The following is a 12,098-nucleotide window of genomic DNA, read 5'->3' on the forward strand; positions in this document are numbered from 1 at the left end:
TCCACTGAGAGATCTATATAACGAAAAATATATTTAAAGAAATTGAAACCTTTATTTTAAGGGAACCCTAATGTCAAAGGTGATAGCAAGCCATATATGGAATTGGAGTCCATAAACAATTTACAGCTCATTCTGTAGGTATATAAGATTTAGTAATCAATACCTACCACCACCATGATTCAAAATGTGTAGAAAATGAATGCTATTCATTTGTGGGTAGTAGTAATTTCCTTTTCCTCAAATGTCTTTTTGAACAGCTGTCTTTTTATAGTTCTCTGTAAAGGTAGTAAGGAGGGCATAGTCTAGATATCCAAGATTTAGTTCTTCCAATGTTGGAAGTTGGGGGCATCACTGAGAGGTCTTAAGACTGGATTCACTGAAGGTAGCATTCTCTCAGTAGCAGCACTGTCAACAAGCCTTTCTTCCCCCAATACTTACTGTACAAAGATATTCAGTTTGTAGAACATTGTTACAGAATAACAGAATTTGGAAGCAAATTTAAAACATGTACCATTTTCTCCACTCAATGTGATGATTGCTGCCTTTTTCTTTGAACTCCCATTATTCCCTTCATTTTGCCCAGCTCATTCAACAGTTAAAAATCATTTGAGTAGCTATTTGTAGAGAGATAGAGATGCCTTGGAAGAAATATTCAGGAAACATTCAGAAACCATTACTAGAATTAGAACACAGAAACCTTCCTTTAGCTATGAAAAAGGAGGTAGGAAGATGATCAGGTTGGCCCTGTCTAACTCACTAGAGTATAAGAATGAGGAAAGGCAAAGCACAAACCAATTTGCAAAATTCTGTTCCTATAGTCTGTCTCAATAAAGTCTTGTTATTGTCTTCCTGTGCAATTGGTTTCTTGATCTGGTCAACCTTGTAGTGTTATAAAGGCTTGAGACAAAATGGAATAGTACAGAAAATGGTTTTCACTTTATACATCTAACTGTTTGAATCTCTAACCCATGTCACACTGAGAAACAATGAACATTTATTTGCTTGAAAGAATGTTGGGAAGAAGATCACAAAGAAACTCATTCTCTGGGACCAGGAAAGAATTGCCATTTCTTATTTAAGCAATATTATATAAATAGACTTAAACATACACCAATATTATTTTTATAGCAACTTAGACTGGTTGACATAATGCCAATTGATTCCTGAGAACAACTCTTGTGTTATTTAGAAAAATAAACATATTCTTTTGCATTAGCATTTTTGTGTCTCCATATACCTATCGGTTTTAAATTGTTCACCATATGAAAAAGAACTTTTGGTAGTTTCCTGTCTGTTGTCTTAAAATCTTTTTCAAAAGTTCTGTCCTTCTAGGACAAATTACATCATTCCAGTAACCCATTAAACACTAATTTTCCTATGGTAAGTCCATTAATATATCCATAAATCCTTTGAAAAAGGCAACTATGTCTTCATTTGATGCATAAATTCCTATTAGCAAAGTCTTGACCTTTTGAGTTGTAATTGGGAGTTTATGTGCAAAACAATTCTATTTTCCATTCTAATTCTCACTGAGATAAATTCTTTACCCTACTTTTTGCAAATCAAATGTTTGATATTTTCTAATATGTAGTCCTTGCATCTTGTTTCATTTTTAAAATAGTGAAATAGTTTTCATTTGCTTTATTTATATTCCACGCTAGGCACTTATAATCCATATTTATGCCAAAAATTTAGAAAAATCAATAACTGTAGCATTTAGCATGGTGGTCTCCTCCTCAGTTTCGTGTTTATAGCTGCTCAGAGTCAAGTGAATGTGCCTTTTTTATATTATAAATCTTTTTTTTTAATTTACATTTATATCCCGCCCTTCTCCGAAGACTCAGGGCGGCTTACAGTGTATAAGGCAAAATAAGTCTAAAATAATATTTCATTACAGGTGTACATTTAATGACTTGACTTTAGATTACGGTATCTATAGTAACAAGTGCTTGATTTTGTTCCCACAGGATTACATTTTTATTTATATGTTGATAGTATATAATCATTTGTATATTCCTAAAGAGTGTTAAGAATTTGAATTTGAATAGAATTTATTGGCCAAGTGTGATTGGACACACAAGGAATTTGTCTTGGTGCATATGCTCTCAGTGTACATAAAAGAAAAGATACGTTCATCAAGGTACAACATTTACAACACAATTGATGATCAATATATCAATATAAATCATAAGGATTGCCAGCAACAAGTTATAGTCATACAGTCATAAGTGGAAAGAGATTGGTGATGGGAACTATGAAATGATTAATAGTAGTGCAGATTCAGTAAATAGTCTGACAGTGTTGAGGGAATTATTTGTTTAGCAGAGTGATGGCCTTCGGGAAAAAACTGTTCTTGTGTCTAGTTGTTCTGATGTGCAGTGCTCTATAGCGTCGTTTTGAGGGTAGGAGTTGAAACAGTTTATGTCCAGGATGCGAGGGATCTGCAAATATTTTCACGGCTCTTCTTGATTCGTGCAGTATACAGGTCCTCAATGGAAGGCAAGTTGGTAGCAATTATTTTTCTGCAGTTCTAATTATCCTCTGAAGTCTGTGTTTTTCTTGTTGGGTTGCAGAACCGAACCAGACAGTTATAGAGGTGCAAATGACAGACTCAATAATTCCTCTGTAGAACTGGATCAGCAGCTCCTTGGGCAGTTTGAGCTTACTGAGTTGGCGCAGAAAGAACATTCTTTGTTGTCCTTTTTTAATGATGTTTTAGATGTTAGCTGTCCATTTGAGATCTTGCGATATGATAGAACCCAGAAATTTGAAGGTTTCTACTGTTGATACTGTGTTGTCAAGTATTGTGAGAGGTGGAAGTATGGAAGGGTTTTCCTAAAGTCTACCACCATTTCTACGGTTTTGAGTGTGTTCAGTTCCAGATTGTTTTGGTTGCACCACAAGGCTAGTCGTTCGACCTCTCGTCTATATGCGGATTCGTCATTGTCTCGAATGAGACCAATCACTGTTGTGTCATCTGCGAACTTCAGTAGCTTAACAAATGGATCATTGGAGATGCAGTCATTGGTATACAGAGAGAAGAGAAGTGGGGAGAGCACACAGCCTTGGGGGGCCCCTGTGCTAATTGTACAGGTATTTGATGTGATCTTGCTTAGCTTCACCTGCTGCTTCCTGTTTGTTAGGAAGCTTGTGATCCACTTACAAGTCTGTTCCGGTACCTGTAGCTGGTTTAGCTTAGTTAGAAGAATGTCTGGAATGATGGTATTGAATGCTGAACTAAAGTCTACAAAGAGGACCCTTGCATAGGTCTTTGGAGACTCAAGATGTTGTAGGATGTAGTGCAGAGCCATATTAACAGCATCATCTGTTGATCTATTTGCTCGGTATGCAAATTGCAAGGGGTCTAAAAGCGGATTCGTGATGGTTTTCAGGTAGGAAAGCACTAGCCTTTCAAAGGTTTTCATGACTACAGATGTTAGAGCAACTGGTCTGTAGTCATTCAGTTCCTTGATGGTGGGCTTCTTCGGCACTGGGATGATGGTAGAGCGTTTGAAGCAAGAAGGAACATAGCACATCTCTAGTGATTTATTGAAAATATGGGTGAAGATGGGGCCAATTGGTCAGCACAGACTTTTAAGCAAGAAGGAGTTATCTTGTCTGGGCCTGGAGCTTTTCCTGGCTTTTGTCTGTGAAATAGGTCCTGCACTTCCTTTTCTGTGATCACTAGGGGTTGTGAACCCAATGAAATGGGGTCAGTTGTAGGAGGCTTGGCTGTTGTTGGTGTGTCTGAGATGGGGGTTGTGGAGATAGGTGGCTGTAGTTTCCTTTCAAACCTGCAGTAAAACTCATTCAGGTCATCTGCCAGTTGTTGATTACCTTCAGCCTGGGAAGGAGGTTTGCCATAGCCGGTGATATTTTTAAGAGTTTTCCACATGTTTGCTGGTTCATTTGCTGAAAATTGATTCTTTAGCTTTTCAGAGTAGCTTCTTTTTGCTGCTCTTATCTCCCTTGTTAGTGCATTTCTGGCCTGATTGTACAGCATTTTATCACCTTTTCTGTAGGCTTCCTCTTTGGAATGTCGTAGCTGCTTAAGTTTAGGTGTAAACCAAGGTTTGTTATTACTGTGTATTCGCAAGTTCCTTGTAGGTACATAGGTCTTCACAGAAGCTGACATATGATGTTACAGTATCTGTGAGTTCATCCAGGTCTGCAGAGGTATCTTTAAAAATATTCCAATCAGTGCAGTCAAAACATGCCTGTAGCTTTAATTCTGATTCCTCCGTCCAGGTTTTCACTGATTTAATTATTGGTTTTATGGCTTTAAGTCTTTGCCTGTAAGCAGGTACAAGGTGAATCATGCAATGATCAGAGTGTCCTACAGCTGCACGTGGTAAAGACCGATAGGCATCTTTTAGTGTTGTGTAGCAGTGGTCTAGAGTATTCTTGCCTCTGGTGGGACAATTGACATGCTGAAAGTATTTTGGTAGTTCTTTCCTTAAGTTTGCCTTGTTTAGATCTCCCAAAACAATGGCCAGTGAATCAGGGTGTTTGGCTTCAGCCTCCATGATTTGGTCAGCTAGAGTTCGTAATGCCTCGTTTACACAGGCTTGTGGTGGGACATAAACAGCAATTAGAAGAAATGAGGAAAATTCACGAGGCGAATAGTAAGGTTTGCAATTGATAATTAGAGTCTCTAAATTGTTGTCACAGAATTTGTAAATTATGTTAAAATCTTGACACCAGGTTGAATTAATATATAGGCATAAGCCTCCTCCTTTCTTTTTACCAGATGTTTCTGGAACCCTGTCTGATCGTTCAATTTGAAATCCTGGAATGTTCAGGCTGCTATTTTCAATTGATTCATTTAACCAGGTTTCAGAGAAGCATAGGACTGCTGAATTGCGAAAATCAGAATAGTATTTGTTTAAGAGGAGTATTTCATCCATCTTATTTGCAAGTGAGCGTATATTTGTTAGGAAAATTGAAGGCAGAGGAGTTTTAGTGCGAGTTCTTAGCTTGATTAAGATCCCAGATCGTTTACCTCGTTTCCTTTGTTTCCGTCGTTTGGTTTTTTTAGTAATCCATGGCTCCGTGGGAATTGCCTCCTCCTGTGTTAGAATCTCCTCCGTGTTTGTAAAGACAGGCGGGGGTGAGATTAAAGAAAGCTGCTCCTTAAAGAAATGTTCCTTAATTTTTAGCAGATGGTCTCATGAGTAGGAAATCCGTAGTGAGTCACAGAGAACAATTAGAAATAAAGAAACAATTAGAGAGCATTTCACCGAGGCAGCCTTCGTCGGCGCCATCTTAGGAGAAGAGAATGTTCATAGAATCAGAGTGTGAAAAATAGATTTTACTGATGTGCTAAATGCTTTAAATTTGATTAGCTGAAATGCCTTATTTCAAGCTGTTTCAAGTTGGAAAAAGCTATTTTATATTTCAGCCGGGCTTTTTCAGATACTTTGAAAAGTTTTAAACTCAAAATAACATCCAAAGTAACCAAAAACATCCATTTCAAATTGAAATAATTGTTTTAAACTTCATAACAGACATTTTAAAATGACGCATAACCATTCCTTTTGGGTAAAGCATAGGGAGTGATTACCAAAGCAAAGACAGATAGATGATAGATAGATTATAACTAGATACGGATATTTGGGAGAAAATATATCATCAGAAGGAGAGGAGAATCAAGTGAATAAACAAAGGATTTTCTAGTATTCCAATGAATGACTAAAACAACCAAATATGCTATATCATTTACAAGCATTTAAAATCACCACTAAACTTTATGTGGAATACCAATATCAAGAGCAACATATAATGAAATATGAATCATAAAGTAAAATAATAGCCAACACTCCAGAAGATAGGCTCAAGTTACAGAAAGATCTTGACAGACTTGAACATTGGGTGCTATCTAACAAAATTAAATTCAACAGTGAAAAAAGTAAGGTTCTACATTTAGGCAAAAAACCCCAAAATGCACAGGTACCGTATATGTGGTACCTTGCTCAATAGTAGTACCTGTGAGAGGGATCTTGGAATCCTAGTGGATAACCATTTAGAAATGAGCCAGCAGTGTGCAGCAGCTGCTAAAAAAGCCAACACAGTTCTGGGCTGCATAAACAGAGGGATAGAATCAAGATCACGTGAAGTGTTAGTGCCACTTTATAATGCCTTGGTAAGGCCACACTTGGAATACTGCATTCAGTTTTGGTCGCCACGATGTAAAAAAGATGCTGAGACTCTAGAAAGAGTGCAGAGAAGAGCAACAAAGATGATTAGGGGACTGGGGGCTAAAACATATGAAGAACGGTTGCAGGAACTCGGTATGTCTAGTTTAATGAAAAGAAGGAATAGGGGAGACATGATAGTAGTGTTCCAATATCTCAGGGATTGCCACAAAGAAGAGGGAGTCGGGCTGTTCTCCAAAGCACCTGAGGGTAGAACAAGAAGCAATGGGTGGAAACTGATCAAGGAAAGAAGCAACTTAGAACTAAGGAGAAATTTCCTGACAGAACAATTAATAAGTGGAACGACTTGCCTGCAGAAGTTGTGAATGGTCCAACACTGGAAATTTTTAAGAAAATGTTGAATAACCATCTGACTGAGATGGTGTAGGGTTTCCTGCCTGGGCAGGGGGTTGGACTAGAAGGCCTCCAAGGTCCCTTCCAACTCTGTTGTTATATTATATGATAAGGAATTGCGTTAAATTCTTTTTTTAAGAATAAAAAGAAAGTATTAACATACAAAAGAAAACAGGGGAAAAGAATAAAAATCAATAAAAATAAAAATATTAAGAAATTATTTGCTTACAAATTATACTCTTCCATCCTATTCTACCTAATTCTAACTAGTTAATTGAAATCAATATAATAGTATGTGTATTTATATTATACTGCTATAATAAATAAGCATTAGGAATTGTTTCTGATTTTTAGTTACACAGCAAGGCAAATATTGCCATTTAGAGTAGGGAAAAGAAAAACAATCAGATTGAAAGATTTATCTTGGTAAGATTGACAACTAATCAATAGAATTTGAGTACTTATTCAGAGAGTGTTAATCTATATACTACTAAAACTCTCATATCTGTTTGATATTTTGTAACCATTGCATCAGAATAACGGAATCGGAAGGGACCTTGGAGCTCTTCTAGTCCAACCCTTGCTCATGCAGGAAACTCTATACCATTTCAGATCAATGTTAGCTGATCTCTTCTTAAAAACCTCCAGTGTTGAAGCACTCACAACTTCTGGAGGCAAGTTGTTCCACTGATTAATTGTTCTAATTGTCAGAAAATTTCTCCTTAATTTTAGATTGGTTTTCTTTTTGATTCCTTTTTGTCCTGCCCTCAGGTGCTTTGGAGAATAGCTTGACTCCCTCCTCTTTGTGGCAACCCCTGAGATATCTGAACACTGCTATCATGTCACCCCTAGTTCTTCTTTTCATTAAACTTGATATACCCATTTCCTGCAACCATTCTTCATATATTTTAGCTTCTAGTCAGAGGGCAAAACTTTTTCAACAAAGAAACTTCAGATGGGGTAATTTACAGAATGCCAAGGCCCATTACTACCAAGGGAATGAAATTTGGAAAACAAACCCCCATGGTTGCTTCAGTGCCACCATTGCACTGTCACAGTCAGCCATGTTTATATGATCCTCTTCCCCTGGCAGGTTCTCACAAGTCACTGTGAAACCAAGAAAAAATTGATATGATTGCTGACCCTTCTACATTCTTTGCCAACCTTCCACTAGCAAAGTCTTTGCTTTTGATAAGCTTGCAGGAAGAAAGTTAATGGAAAAATGGTCAAATGCATATTCCTTTGTTCCTTCCCACACTGTTTCTTGGAAGGGAAGGGAAGGGAAGGGAAGTTGGAAGGAAGGAAGGAAGGAAGGAAGGAAGAGGAAGATAATACCTCATTGGAAAAACTTCACGTGTACAAAAAAAAAATCACTACAACTTTCTATTTTAAAGGGTGTTCCCCTCCATTAGACTGACACTAATAATGAACTGTATGGTGCAAAAGTAATCATGGATAATAAGCATATATTTTTCAAGTATATTTAAAAGTACTGTTGCAACTATTCTAAAAGAAATCTTAATGTGGGTAAAGATCTTGCACTCAAACATACTGATTTTTTTCTCATATTTGACTCTCCTGTGAGACAATGGTTTTAATTTTTATTATGAGAGACAGAAAAACTATCTGGGTGCAAATCAATAAATTTTCTACGCATGGCAGATATTAGAATTTTTCACTTCTGACAGTCTGTTGGGGTACTCTGGTATGTCAACTATAGTGAGAAACATTTCTAGCTTCATGTGAATACATATTTTTTTGTCACTGGGAATCCAGATGGTAGAGGAGGTTGTTTTTTTTTAAATTATGACAGTTGTATTTAATTTCACCTGTTATTGAGGATTGCTATAATTGAAGAAAAATAAAATTATAGAGTGCTCAGTAGTTTTCAGGATTTTGACATGTGCATACTAATGTTATTTGCAAAAGTCTTCCTTCATTCTTTTCCCACTGAAAATATTACCCAAAGCTTGTTTTAAATGTCAGTCTTTCAGGATTTCTACACTTAATGCATTTTTATATTTGTGAATTTTATTTTTACTATTATGCTACAAATTGCTTTTTACAAAAGCATCTTTCCATATTTGTGGATTTTGTTCCTTTCCTTCAGCCAGCTTGGCCTTTCATCTTTGAAATATAATTTTCTCTCTCTGCTTTTATCTCCTTTTTCATTTGCACCTGTGCTCACATTTCAATTCTCTTTCAACCCTCTTCTCTTTAGAGGTAATCTTTTGAGGTTTTTTATTTTATTTCTATGCTTCTTGTGATTTTTTTTTTAAAATCTGTATGTGTGTGTGTGTGCATGTGAATTTGAACCTTCTCCCAGTCATCAAATAAGCCTCGCTTTTATTTTTGAGTGTGCAGTTTGGTGAAAGGCACTTTAGTCAAACACATAAGAGAGCACATTGTTTGTTATGAAGTTTATCGTGTTCTTCTGACCAATTTAAATGAGAAAGCTTTGATGTCTTAACTCAAGCAAAGTCCTGTTGATAAAAGCAGACGGAATCGCTCCGTCTGCTTCCTTTCTCAGATCACTCTTGTCTTTTCAAAGTCCCTTGGTAAAACACATGGTGAAAATTACAAGTCTTTATATTGCATTTTTAAAATACCCTTGCGTATCAGACATTAGAATCATACAGAATCCTAATATGGTCAGAAGAACTCAGGTGAATCAAACCAGGGGTGAAATGCTACCGGTTCGGCGGTGGCGTGTGATTCAGAGAACCGGTAGCGGTGGCAGCACGTGGTTTGGAGAACCACCTGCCCGAATGTCATTACTTCTTGGTTCTAACTAGGAAATAATCTGTTTTTGACCCTTTGCGCATGTGCAGAAGGCTTTGCGCATGCACAGAGGGTCCAAAATTGCACATGTGCGTGAGCAAAGTGAGTGCACGCAGGCGGAGTGCGTACTTCCAAACCAGTAGGGAAAATAAGTAGATTTCATCCCTGAATCAAAGCAAAGACCAAGCTACCTAGCATACATTTTTTCATAAGAGTTAACCAAATATTAGAAGAAATTAGCCAATATATCACAAAGGCAGTTGCATACTCCTGTTGCTTCCCTGGATGTGATCAGGAGAAGCATTCATCTTGGAAACATGTAGGAGAAGGAATGGAAAAACCTGGGGATGGAGTTGAAAGAGGGATCAGCCTAGAATCCTTATGTAGCCATAAGCAGATTAAGTCCTACCCCCCTGGAATTTTGTTCACCCTTATCTAACTCCAAGCAGGTACTAACCATTAGTTGAGAAGATTCCTATGCATTTTAGCAATAGATCTATTTAGGCATTTTAGCAATAGATCAATTCAACCCTGAGCTACAATAAATACAATAAACCAGTTCTACCCTGAGCTACAGATATTCTGTTCTGTTAGTACCAATAAATCAGTTTAATTGGCTTTTCTGAGTGGACCTGTTCTTTCACACTGACAAAACGTAATTGTTTTTCTTCTTCCTGATGTGAATAACAGAGAGAGAAGCAGGTGGGAACACGAGTGAGCCATTATGGATATTAGCTACTGATAACCACAACTTGTCTAATCACCTTTCCCAACCTCCATCACATCCTACTGTAGGCAAAAAATACAATTTAACCAGGGGCCATGTGGTTGCATTTTGCTTCTCCTGAAATTTTCATCCTTCATTGTCACTGGATGAACTTCAGGTTCTAGGAATAAACAAGAGGAAAAAAAATTTCCCCTCTGTCTACTTTGTTCTTCTTATAGAGAATTTATGAAGCTGTGTCATTCCCATACAACTTTCCTATTTATTTATTTTTTTCTAAATGAAATATTCATAAGAAAGATAATCTAGCTGAAGATTTTTTTCTTAGTATGCTTTTTCTCTAGACTCCCAATATTTGCACAGTTCTTATTTTTTGCTCTCGAAAGGATTATTATCAAGCTTGAAAAGCTGCAGAAAAGGACAATCAAAATGATCAGGGGACTGGAGCTATTCTTTTGTGGAATAGACAATTGTATTGGGGGATTTATTCTATTTTATTTTGATCTGTTTTATTGTATTATTCTGCGGAGAGAATGAGTAAGGAGAGACAGAAGAAAAGACTTATATAATGAAGTGGTATGAAGAAAATAAGACAAATGAGTGGGTGTTGTTTGTTTTTAATGAAGTTATAAAAGTCCTCAAATGGACTTTCCTTTTTGCAAAACTGCTACATGCTGGATCATAGGTGGAAAAAAAATACATATGATTCTGTGCTTGACAAAGATATCAATTCATTTAAATGTTTAAATGCTTCTTAATCAATCTGTATTTAAAATTCCTGGTTTCCTATACAAAGATATTTTAAGCGGTTGTTTACAGCAATAGAGTTATGTGTATCACATATTTAGAACTTAACAAACTCTTCCAACAGATGTGCCTTTATTTTTTAAAAACAAAATATGAGCTATGTCTGTGAATAGATTTATCCAGTAAATGCTGTGGGCTGTAAAATTTGACTTCTAAAAGTTAGATTTTTTTCCCTAAGTTTTTATTTATACCTGAATTCACCTCAATTTTATTTATACCTGAATTCACCTCAATAAAACACACTAATACAATGTATTAGTGTGTTTTATATATTTCAAATTTATGTCTTTGTAAAATCTTGAGTTCAATTAGGCTTTTTTCTTAGCTATTTTGAGTTAGTACAGAATGAAAATTGGATTAAAGTATAATAATGTAACAAAAAAGCTATTTATTCCCACGCAATTTTCCTGAATCTTTGCTTTCTATTCATTTTTAGTGTTATTCTTCTAAAAAAAAACAATGATGAACAATGTATTTCACAGTATTTTAGATTTAGAAATCAGGTTGCATGCTATATCATACTGTGATTTTTATACTTCTAATAAATGTGTTTAAAATATAGCCCTTTCATTGGAGAATTGTTTAATACTGCATCTATAAACTAGTGGAAAATTCTCCGTAAATTCATCAGAGTGTATATTTAACTAGTTGTTGACTTTTTTAGCACCCGAAAGTGACAAAGAGATAGCCATTTGAATACAAAAAACAAAATAAAAAAAATCAGAGAAAAGCTAAAGAGCTAGAGCTGTGTTGATTTTTTTCCTCTCAAAAGCTAGATTTTATCTAGATCCAATTTTCAATGATCGAAACGGCTGTTTTCAAGGTAGGTAAAGGGACTGAGAATTGATGCTTAATATACTGTAGCCTCCTCCGTCATCATGGTTTATACTAAGAATCAACACTTAAGTTAAACTTTATTTCATCTAATCAGAGGAGTGGAAGAGATTTCCATGTGTGGGGATATTGGTATGTGCATTAGAAGACATCATATATACTTATTATATGTAGTATGTATCGGGTGAAATGCTACTTGTTCGCACCGGTTTGGGTGAACTGGTAGTGGTGGCGGTGGGTGATTCGGAAAACCAGTAGCGGCAGCAGTGCGAAGCTCTACCCACCCGCCCAGACGTCATTACTTCCTGGTTTTAACCAGGAAGTAACCTGTTTTTTTACCCTCTGCGCAAGCACAGAGGATCCAAAATCACATGTGACACACACACACTTCTGAACTGGTAGGG

General features: G+C 36.4%; 1 protein-coding gene across 1 annotated transcript in view; it reads left to right on the forward strand.

The window, feature by feature from the left end:
* The window catches only part of CDH18 (cadherin 18), a 231,269-nt gene that overhangs the window by 215,656 nt on the left and 3,515 nt on the right, over window positions 1–12,098 (forward strand). The gene's annotated exons all lie outside the window — the stretch shown is intronic.

Source organism: Ahaetulla prasina, chromosome 3 (genome assembly GCF_028640845.1).
Source record: "Ahaetulla prasina isolate Xishuangbanna chromosome 3, ASM2864084v1, whole genome shotgun sequence".
Lineage (NCBI taxonomy): Eukaryota > Metazoa > Chordata > Lepidosauria > Squamata > Colubridae > Ahaetulla > Ahaetulla prasina.